The following is an 11,791-nucleotide window of genomic DNA, read 5'->3' on the forward strand; positions in this document are numbered from 1 at the left end:
TGTTGCCGTCGGCGCCGGTCGCCTGGTTGCCGCCTGTACTCTTGGGCGATTCGGCGTATCGTTCCTTCGTGGCTCGCCCCATTCTCCCGAAGGACGTGTTTGGTTTCCCGATGGTCTCGAAGCATAGGGTACGATTAATCCGGCATCTACTCGGGCTTTAAATTTGTAACAGTCTTTCACTAAATGCCCGGGTTTTTTACAATAATTACACGTGATATTTTGTCTAGTAGTATTCGAAAAATTCTGCGATGGAGGTACCGATCTTCGATCTTGGCGGTTGTTTCTGATATTGTTGTTAGTGTTCGAAGATCGTGCGTTGTCGCGTCTGTAATAGTTCGAGGGTGTCGGTCGATGGGGTCGCGTTCTATCGGTTATTTGTCTCAATTCGTGTGTTGCTTTGACGACTTGACGATACGCATCTTCTAAAGTATGGTACCCTGCTATTTTTACTCGTACATATACCTCGTTCGGAAGTCCTTTAACGAAAGCTTCTCTCGTTTCCCAATCTATAGTATCTTGGATGTCGGGGGATATGATGCCGTAGTCGCCTCTTTCTCCATCCATTATTGCCAATCTAAGATTTCTAACGCGATCCATATAGTCTAATATGTCTTCCCCGGGTCGTTGAAATATCGTTCCTAATTCCCCTTTATATTCGTTAAGAGATTTCTTTGGGCCGAATAGATCCTTTAATTTGTTTCCGAAATCATTTAAACTCATTAATTCCGTGTCTTCGATGGCGAGGAACGCGTGTCCACGAAGCTTATTTACTAACAATTTTACCAATTGAGGTTCTTGATATCTGGGAATCATATTTCGCGCGCGTTCACAAGCTCTTAAAAAATGGAATACCGATGGTCGATATCCGTCAAACACTGGCACCGATTCGATCGCGTCTTTTAGCTTAATTGGCTGGGTATGTCCACTCGTCTGGACCGTTTCTTGTTGCGTTGTCGGCGGCGATATGGGTGTTTTAGGTTCCTGTTTTGTTTTAAGTTCGAATAAGCCGCTTTGTAATTCGGCGAGTTTTGCACTCATATCGCGAAAATTCGCATCCCATGCTTTAAGCTTTTCCGACAATGTCAAAACCATTTCTTCGTCAAACGATTCCACTACAGTCGCCATTGTTTCTTAAATATATATTTTATTGACAAGCGTGACAACTTTAATCTTCTATGGAGCGTATCGAACCGTTTAAACCAACTTTAATCCTCCGTGAAGCGTATCCCACCGCTGCCACCAAAAATTTAATCTACTAATCTGTTACGTATTGGTTTATTGAAATCGATCAAATTTTAAATTTAAATTTTACTGAATTTTTTTTTTTTTTCGTTTGAGTTTGAATTTAATCTGAAGGGAAATAAACTGAATTGATATTATTGCGTTTGTAATACTGATTTAGATTACTAATTGATACGGTAGTTGCTGCCACCAGAAATAGTCTAAGGACTATTTCAAAATATATTTTCTATTATTTTTTTTCGTTTAATGGGTAGCGTTAACTGACGCTTAATGCAACTGGTAAACGAATTCCACTTTTCGGCTAACCTGCTATGTGCAGGGATACTGGCACGGGAGAGGATTAAAGCTGGGAACAATAAATATTTGTCCTCGTTGAACGGATTTTTATTTGAATGTAGAATTGCTTAGATTATTGCCTTTATATATATTTTATTAGCCGGATATATATATATTTTAGCGTTGCTGGATTGGATAGGAATGTGAGATTTTTCGTTGCTTTATATAAATTTATTTTTACGTTTGACTTCTTCTTCTCTTTTAATTTCGCTGTAGTATGCCGTTAGAACGATCCTTTGATTAAATTTTCGAAGGGAAATTGTTCTGTTATTTCTTTCTTACAATCGCATGCAATGATGGCAAGAATATCGGTTAATAGCAATGCCGGTATTACTCTTAATTTTCGATTGACCCCGACGATGTATTTAATAGTCCTTTCTGTGTGGGACTCGTGTGATTTCGCAAGCCTTGCCCAAAGACGGGCTATATTTTGCCAACAATGGGAGGAGGAATGCGAAGATCAGTATTTCAGTAACTGAAAACACCGTTCGCACAAGCCGACACAGCGGACAACTCCTTTGTTCAAAGTTTAAACAATGATACTATCTTCAAAACCGTTCACGAAAATAAAACGAGATCGATGATAAGAAGTTCTAATTCGATTCTCGAGGGCAACGAAATTATCAGAGAAGAAGGAAATTTACAAAATTAATTTTCTTACCATGAGGAGTAGGTGCTGTCTGGCGCTATTACCTCAGCTGCTCCGGTGGTCGTCGAAGTTTTTGTTGGGTTTATTACTTGGACTCGAATATAGTTTACTATCAACTTTTACTTTATTTATCTATTTCGATACAGACTGAACAATTTACTAACTGGATTAATACCCCAATTACAATGCGCGTTTCTGTCTAAGCGATGAAATGAGGACTTTAAAGATAAAATTTTCTTTTACTTAATCGCGACTCTCTTTTCTTTACCTAAAAACTAAAGACCCCGAAACGCAAAATACTATACAAAATTTCTAAACGCAATGATGAGCGCAATAACGAACGTAGTAACAATGAACAAAATATAATGAGCACAAGAAGAATGAACGCAAGAATAAAGAACGTAATACGAATGATCCGTAATAACAATGAACACAAATTATAATGAACGCAAGAAGAATGAACGCTGCTCTATGTTGCTTCGCTTATTTATAATGCCATCCCCCACGGGGTGGTGGTCCGCTGGGGGTACGCTTCCGTGGGAATCGGGATGTTGCAGTTTGGGTTTCTTGGAATCGTACGTGACAAAATGTAAATTCCGTATTTCGACTTAGTTTTTATCGGTCCTGTGTTTCTGCTGAGCCAGCGTCTAGGAGATTTGAAGCATTCCATGCTGATCTAGTCCTTTCCGCGAGAGACTTCCACGGCTGCAGCATCATTATCATTTCAATGTTTGCTCGGGCAACACGCGCAATTCCGCTGCTCTCCCATAACAAGGACCTCCTCCTTCGAGTTGTTTTGCGTAAGTTTGGATATTTGCATTTTATGGTTGTTTTTGTGATTTTGATCCTTTCCCCCTTTTTTTGTTATTGCCCTAGGCTTCGGTGATCGACGTTCGAACAATGTTTGCGGAGTCATTTCCATCAGAGGTTCCTATCCAGACTTCCCTGGTGCGTATTTAGTCTTGTTTCTAGTCCGCTTGATTCGTCCTGTTTCGTTTTATTTAACTATATTGTGCTGTTTTCAGCGCAAGCGAAAGAGGGATTCCGAAGAATCCATGGGCGACTCGGGAAGACCCATCAAACGCATGCGGCCCTGTGATGAACCACAAGTATCAGAGTGGTTGGAGGAACTATTCGACATTGGTGCCAAGGCCGTGGATTTCCCTCGGAATTGAGCCTTGACGATTTGGTTACTTTCGATGAGAGTTTCTTCGATGCAGATACCGTCGTATTGGAGTGGGAACCCCCTCTGGTTGAAATCGTTGATACCGATCGTTGTATGAAAGTTCGTTTTGCAAATGAAATTCCCGGAGAGGTTTTGGAGGCACATCTTCGTCACCATGCTTCTGGGAGAAAGGGAATTTCCCCTGTTGTGCGTTATTGGTGTATGCGTGAGTTCAGCGAACTTTGTCCCGGAGCACCTTGCTACGATTTTGATTTAGTGTAGCTGCTTCAATTTCGTTGGTTCGCTGTTTGATGTTCCTTATTATTATTATTTTTTAGATGTATTTTGTTTTGTGTTCAATATATATATATATATATATACACATTTTAAATGTGATAGTGTTAGGTTATCTATTTTATGTTTGTTAAATATATGTGTATTTAATTTTATATTTCTCCCTTTTTAATTAATTATATATATATATATATATATATTTTTTACAATTGTAGTTGCGTATAGAATTTATTAAAGAAAAGTGTTAACAATGTGTTTTGACGATTTGTTTCTCGCGCCTGACTTCCATTAATCCCTAATATTCCTGTCGCCATGACGCGTGTAAATCTAACATGGCTGCTCATAAATGTCATCAGTAAGGTTATAGTGGCGGGTCTTTAGTTTTGTTTGATATCGAAGTAATTTTCCGTCTGCCGCTCGTTTTTCCTTATTCTACCGCAATTAGAACATTTATTTATTAATACTGTTTTAAAGTGACAAAAGTATTGTTCGTATGAATATACGTATATATATATATATATTTATGTTGTGTGTCATTTTAATATGGCTAATGTTTTGTAATTCTTCGATTACGTTATTTATTGTTTTGAGTAGTTTATTTTATAGAGTATTCGATAATATAAAACATACGCGCACACACATATATATATATATATATACGTATTCATATGCATATTTCTCCTGGCAGTGTAGTATTCATACGAAATGAAATGCCAATTATTTATTTTATATTAACTTCATTTAATGAGATAGAACACGCACACGCACACGTATATATGTATATATTTCTGGTAATGTGATTTTCATTTAGATTCTTTAGCGATGTAATGTTGTGTATTTGAGGTTATGTGTTAATTATTTGATTTCATATATACATATATATCTTGTATTGTGACAACATAGTATGGGAGGTTTTGTTTCTAGATTATTGTGTGTTTAATGTGTGTTTACATATTTGTGTTTGATGGTAGAAGTCGTTGCGCTGTTAATTATTTTGAGCGTTTGGCCTATCGACAGGTTGTCGCTTAGTCCCAAGTGTTGCGTTGTGTGTTCTATTTCTTTTGTAGATTATTAGTAGTGGTTTAGTTTAGAATATAGATTATTTATATGTTTATATAGAGACATGCATGTTTCGTAATGTAGTTCTCATTTTATAATCCTTTACCGGAATGTAGGCTAGTTTTAAGTATGTATCTTAGATTATCGATTTGAATCAATAATGTAGAATGCGCATACATTAATAGTAGTTTAGTTTAGAATATAATTTATATATTTATACATAGACATGCATGTTTCGTAATGTAGTTCTTATTTTATAATTCTTTACCGGAATGTAGGCCAGTTTTAAGTATGTATCTTAGATTACTGTTTGATAGAATGCGCACACATATATATATGTTTCTGACAACGTAACCTTTATTTCTTTAATAATACAATATTGTATGTTTTATGTATTCGTTAGACTATTAGCTTTTGACTTCGTATATACTTATTTTCATAAATTGATAATATTGTATCTGTTGCACAGTATTGGAAGTACTGTCTCTAATATTTACTAGTCCATTACATGTTTGGCATATATGTTTATACTTATATGTAACTCTCCAAGTTGATTGATTAAAATATATTTATATATACATGTATTCCTGGCGTTTCAATTATTTCCCCTTTTGTAGTTATTCTTATTTCCTGGTTTATTTAGAATTGTGTGTATATGTATTTTGGTTATTGGTTGGATCCGTTAATCGCCCTCGTTTTGTTAATCCTTCCTTTCGTTTCGTAGTGCCGTGTGTTCGTTTGTGCATTCAAATCCTTATTCGCGTGTTTTGTATAGAATGGTTTTCTTGTTCTTGTTACGGCGCGTGCGGAGCGCGGGACGTAACACATTACATTTGCAGTGTAGAATGGAGTTCAACGAGCGCTTAAACGTCGAAATATCTCCAACGGGAAGGAAATGACGGCTAGATTTCATCGAAATCGACGAAATCATCGCGATTATCGAGCTGTTTTGCTTGTTTCGACGCTTAAACGGTAGAGCTTTACATTTGCAGGGTAAAACGGAGTGAAATGAGCGCTTAAACGTCGAAATATCTCCAACGGGAAGGAAATGACGGCTATATTTCATCGAAATCGACGAAATCTTCGCGATTTGCGAGCTATTTTGCTTGTTTCGACGCTTAAACGGTAGTGCATTGCATTTGCAGTGTAAAATGGAGTTCAACGAGCGCTTAAACGTCGAAATATCTCCAGCGGGAAGGAAATGACAGTTAGTTTTCGTCAAAATCGACGAAATCTTTGCGATTTGGGAGCTATTTTGCTTGTTTCGACGCTTAAACGGTAGTGCATTGCATTTGCAGTGTAAAATGGAGTTCAACGAGCGCTTAAACGTCGAAATATCTCCAACGGGAAGGAAATGACAGTTAGTTTTCGTCAAAATCGTCGAAATCTTCGCGATTTGCGAGCTATTTTACTTGTTTCGACGCTTAAACGGTAGTGCATTGCATTTGCAGTGTAAAATGGAGTTCAACGAGCGCTTAAACGTCGAAATATCTCCAACGGGAAGGAAATGACGGCTAGATTTCATCGAAATTGACGAAATCTTCGCGATTTGTGAGCTACTTTTGTCACGTCCCGCGCTCCGCACGCGCCGTAACAAGAACAAGAAAACCATTCTATACAAAACGCGCGAATAAGGATTTGAATGCACAAACGAACACACGGCGCTACGAAACTAAAGGAAGGATTAATAAAACGAAGGCGACTAATAGATCCAACAAATAAACAAAATACATATACACACAACTCTAAATAAACCTACCAATAACCGACTTGCAATTTGAAAACCTATGGATCAATATAATATAAATCCAACCAGTATAAAATAAAATAAATAGAACCAGCTAATGGATTGAACGAGTTACAAACCAAACAAATAAACCAGGAAATAAGAATAACTACAAAAGGGGAAATAATTGAAACGCCAGGAATACATGTATATATAAATATATTTTAATCAATCAACTTGGAGAGTTACATATAAGTATAAACATATATGCCAAACATGTAATGGACTAGTAAATATTAGAGACAGTACTTCCAATACTGTGCAACAAATACAATATTATCAATTTATGAAAATAAGTATATACGAAGTCAAAAGCTAATAGTCTAACGAATACATAAAACATACAATATTGTATTATTAAAGAAATAAAGGTTATGTTGTCAGAAACATATATATATGTGTGCGCATTCTATCAAACAGTAATCTAAGATACATACTTAAAACTGGCCTACATTCCGGTAAAGAATTATAAAATAAGAACTACATTACGAAACATGCATGTCTATGTATAAATATATAAATTATATTCTAAACTAAACTACTATTAATGTATGCGCATTCTACATTATTGATTCAAATCGATAATCTAAGATACATACTTAAAACTAGCCTACATTCCGGTAAAGGATTATAAAATGAGAACTACATTACGAAACATGCATGTCTCTATATAAACATATAAATAATCTATATTCTAAACTAAACCACTACTAATAATCTACAAAAGAAATAGAACACACAACGCAACACTTGGGACTAAGCGACAACCTGTCGATAGGCCAAACGCTCAAAATAATTAACAGCGCAACGACTTCTACCATCAAACACAAATATGTAAACACACATTAAACACACAATAATCTAGAAACAAAACCTCCCATACTATGTTGTCACAATACAAGATATATATGTATATATGAAATCAAATAATTAACACATAACCTCAAATACACAACATTACATCGCTAAAGAATCTAAATGAAAATCACATTACCAGAAATATATACATATATACGTGTGCGTGTGCGTGTTCTATCTCATTAAATGAAGTTAATATAAAATAAATAATTGGCATTTCATTTCGTATGAATACTACACTGCCAGGAGAAATATGCATATGAATACGTATATATATATATATATATGTGTGTGCGCGTATGTTTTATATTATCGAATACTCTATAAAATAAACTACTCAAAACAATAAATAACGTAATCGAAGAATTACAAAACATTAGCCATATTAAAATGACACACAACATAAATATATATATATATATACGTATATTCATACGAACAATACTTTTGTCACTTTAAAACAGTATTAATAAATAAATGTTCTAATTGCGGTAGAATAAGGAAAAACGAGCGGCAGACGGAAAATTACTTCGATATCAAACAAAACTAAAGACCCGCCACTATAACCTTACTGATGACATTTATGAGCAGCCATGTTAGATTTACACGCGTCATGGCGACAGGAATATTAGGGATTAATGGAAGTCAGGCGCGAGAAACAAATCATGAAAATACATTGTTAACACTTTTCTTTAATAAAATCTATGCGCAACTACAAATGTAAAAAAATATATATATATATAATTAATTAAAAGAAGGGGGAAATATAAAATTAAAAATACATATATTTAACAAACATAAAATAGATAACACATTTAAAAAATATATATATATATATATGTCGGGGCGGACATTAGAATTAGGGTTAGGGGCGTGAAACGAATCTTCGTTTGGGTTACACGTTGTCGTTATGCAATAGAGAAGACATTGACTAGTGCAAATACGATTATTATAGAACCGGACAAGTAACCGTGGTAGTTAGGCACTCGAGAAACTAATGACAATGATCCTAGGTTCAATAACGAATCCGCGGTCGACGGGATGATAGATGAACGTACTCACAAAATCTAAGTCGGACGCGTAATATTCACTGGTCGTTAAGGGTTACTCCTTTCATCAATGAGATCGCGAGCGAGAATGCCTTTCCCGTCCCGATGATGCCACAGAGGAGAACTATAATGGGGTGTGTCTAAGGACACGAGATCATCGGATTCGTCGAGAAAAGCCTTCGTTCAGAAAGTAAGGGAAATTGGCGTTGTTGCTAATTGGTCAATCTCCATATCGGTGGTTAGAAAAAGATGCTAGCCGCCCTCGAGGGAAAGTTGCTAGTGGGAGACGCCGCTCGTTGAAAAATATGTCTCCCCTATCTTCCCGTAGTTGGGACAAAGACTGCTTGTCTGTTTGAAGGACTTTAGTTAACTAAACCTTAAGATTTATAACGGGCCCTCGGGCTAGCCGAACATGTACTGCGGAGACGCATCGACATCTGGCAATCATCTTACCCGAAGAATAGTGTCTGCGTGTGGCCAACCACGGGACAGAAACCGTTGGAATGTTTACTGTCGCGTGTCGCCACGAATATTTCTTTTAAGGAGAGCTATAGAATTACTCCATACCTTTGTTAGGCAAAGCGTTCATCCCGTGACCGCGGCTACGTTCGGCGACTGACTGTCGCCTCGAGCCCAAGCTCATTATCACAACTCTCGAGCAATTACAATCGGATTGAATAACTACAATTGTTCAATTACAGCTATGGTAGACTCTAGGTTACAAGGTTGCGGGATTATCCAAAATTCCAAAGGCTCCAGTGTTCTTTCATCTCCGACATATACATATATATTTATGTTGTGTGTCATTTTAATATGGCTAATGTTTTGTAATTACATTAAACGCATTATCTAGGAACCCCCCGGAAGTTTGTTTACCGATCAGAAAGAGAGAGGAAGTCTCACCGATTTGCTATCCTGTCTCAAAAAGATTCGAAATAGATACGTCAACGGAAGACTCTCCCATATTCTAAGCTAAACCACGCGCCTGGCCTCAATCTAGCGATTCTAAAAATCAAGAAAAGGTTTTTACCCGAAAACATCTTACGATAGAAGAAACCCCCATAAAATATTTTGACCAAGCATTAGCAGAAATCGATGTAAGTACAGATAGAGGAATAACCAATCGTGAAAAAGAAGACACGGATACAACAAGCGAAAGAGAGCCCTCTACTGTAATTCCAGAACTAATTCAAAAACGAGAAAAGGACACGAGACATACGATAATTGCGGAACTAAAAATTTCAGAAACCCGAGGCTCAATTACGCGAGTAAATGATCATAAAATAATATTCATAGATATACATTGCACCCCGATAGATAAAGGAGCTTTAGAAATGAAGGAAACAGGGCACGGCGCGTCGCGCCCCACAGCGTACTTTCGGAGAGTCATAGTTACTCCCGTCGTTTACCCGCTGAATTTGACGTGCGCGCGCAGCGGCGTATTGCTTTTTACTCGTACGCGACCGACATAAACCATTATTCCCGACGTATTTTATCGAGGTACGTCGATTTATGCAAAGATATTCCTACCTTGTAACGATTTTTAGCGGGTTATTTCGATGGGAACATCCGGTCTCTTCGTAGCGGGGCGACAAAATTCCAAGTTCCAACCTCACGGTCATTTTGGTCCGGCGGACGAAATTTCTCAAAAAAATAAAGTGAAATCGTTACTTTCGACCAGATTACGTCGTAACATAGCGATTTCACGCAAAATTTCGATACATTATAACGCTTTTCAGCGAGTTATTTCTACTCGAACGTTCGAATAGAGGCGGATATTTCAAAGTCCATGCGATGCAACGATACGCTCATACGCGTTGCTCGCTCGCTCCGCTCGCTCGAAAAAAAATAGCGCAACCCAAAACCAATCCCTTTTGCGTACGTCCTTCGACTTCATCGAAATCTTCGTTAGATCGCGCGGGATCGGTTTTGGGTTGGGCTAGATTGGTCCGAGCGAGCGCAGCGAGCGAGCATTTATCGCGACCTTTCTCCTCGTTTTCGTCTCTCTCGTCAAGCGGGAAAAAACGTGAATGAACGCGAATGAACACGAATGAACGCGAATGAACGCGAATGAACGCGAATGAACGCGAAAGAACGCGAAGGAACGTGAAAAACGTTAGAAAGGCGCGCGCGCGCGCGCGCACGGCGCGTCGCGCCCCACAGCGTACCTTAGGAGAGTCATAGATACTCCCGCCGTTTACCCGCTGAATTTGACGTGCGCGCGCAGCGGCGTATTGCTTTTTACTCGTACGCGACCGACATAAACCATTATTCCCGACGTATTTTATCGAGGTACGTCGATTTATGCAAAGATATTCCTACCTTGTAACGATTTTTAGCGGGTTATTTCGATGGGAACATCCGGTCTCTTCGTAGCGGGGCGACAAAATTCCAAGTTCCAACCTCACGGTCATTTTGGTCCGGCGGACGAAATTTCTCGAAAAAATAAAGTGAAATCGTTACTTTCGACCAGATTACGTCGTAACATAGCGATTTCACGCAAAATTTCGATACATTATAACGCTTTTCAGCGAGTTATTTCTACTCGAACGTTCGAACAGAGGCGGATATTTCAAAGTCCATGCGATGCAACGATACGCTCATACGCGTTGCTCGCTCGCTCCGCTCGCTCGAAAAAAAATAGCCCAACCCAAAACCAATCCCTTTTGCGTTCGTCCTTCGATTTCATCGAAATCTTCGTTAGAACGCGCGGGATCGGTTTTGGGTTGGGCTAGATTGGTCCGAGCGAGCGCAGCGAGCGAGCATTTATCGCGACCTTTCTCCTCGTTTTCGTCTCTCTCGTCAAGCGGGAAAAAACGTGAATGAACGCGAATGAACGCGAATGAACGCAAATGAACGCGAAAGAACGCGAAGGAACGTGAAAAACGTTAGAAAGGCGCGCGCGCGCGCGCGCACGGCGCGTCGCGCCCCACAGCGTACCTGCGGAGAGTCATAGTTACTCCCGTCGTTTACCCGCTGAATTTGACGTGCGCGCGCAGCGGCGTATTGCTTTTTACTCGTACGCGACCGACATAAACCATTATTCCCGACGTATTTTATCGAGGTACGTCGATTTATGCAAAGATATTCCTACCTTGTAACGATTTTTAGCGGGTTATTTCGATGGGAACATCCGGTCTCTTCGTAGCGGGGCGACAAAATTCCAAGTTCCAACCTCACGGTCATTTTGGTCCGGCGGACGAAATTTCTCGAAAAAATAAAGTGAAATCGTTACTTTCGACCAGATTACGTCGTAACATAGCGATTTCACGCAAAATTTCGATACATTATAACGCTTTTCAGCGAGTTATTTCTACTCGAACGTTCGAACAGAGGCGGATATTTCAAAGTCC

At 38.6% G+C, this 11,791-nt stretch overlaps 1 long non-coding RNA gene across 1 annotated transcript; it reads left to right on the forward strand.

Annotated features, from left to right (window-relative positions):
• The first annotated feature begins 2,213 nt into the window (after positions 1–2,213).
• Positions 2,214–3,825, forward strand: LOC117241516. Its single transcript, XR_004495023.1, has 3 exons — positions 2,214–3,027; positions 3,104–3,175; positions 3,253–3,825. It is a non-coding gene; the product is annotated as an uncharacterized LOC117241516 (long non-coding RNA).
• The last annotated feature ends 7,966 nt before the right edge of the window (positions 3,826–11,791 follow it).

This window comes from Bombus vosnesenskii, unplaced genomic scaffold (genome assembly GCF_011952255.1).
Source record: "Bombus vosnesenskii isolate JDL3184/JDL3185 unplaced genomic scaffold, Bvos_JDL3184-5_v1.1 scf7180000016058, whole genome shotgun sequence".
Classification (NCBI taxonomy): domain Eukaryota; kingdom Metazoa; phylum Arthropoda; class Insecta; order Hymenoptera; family Apidae; genus Bombus; species Bombus vosnesenskii.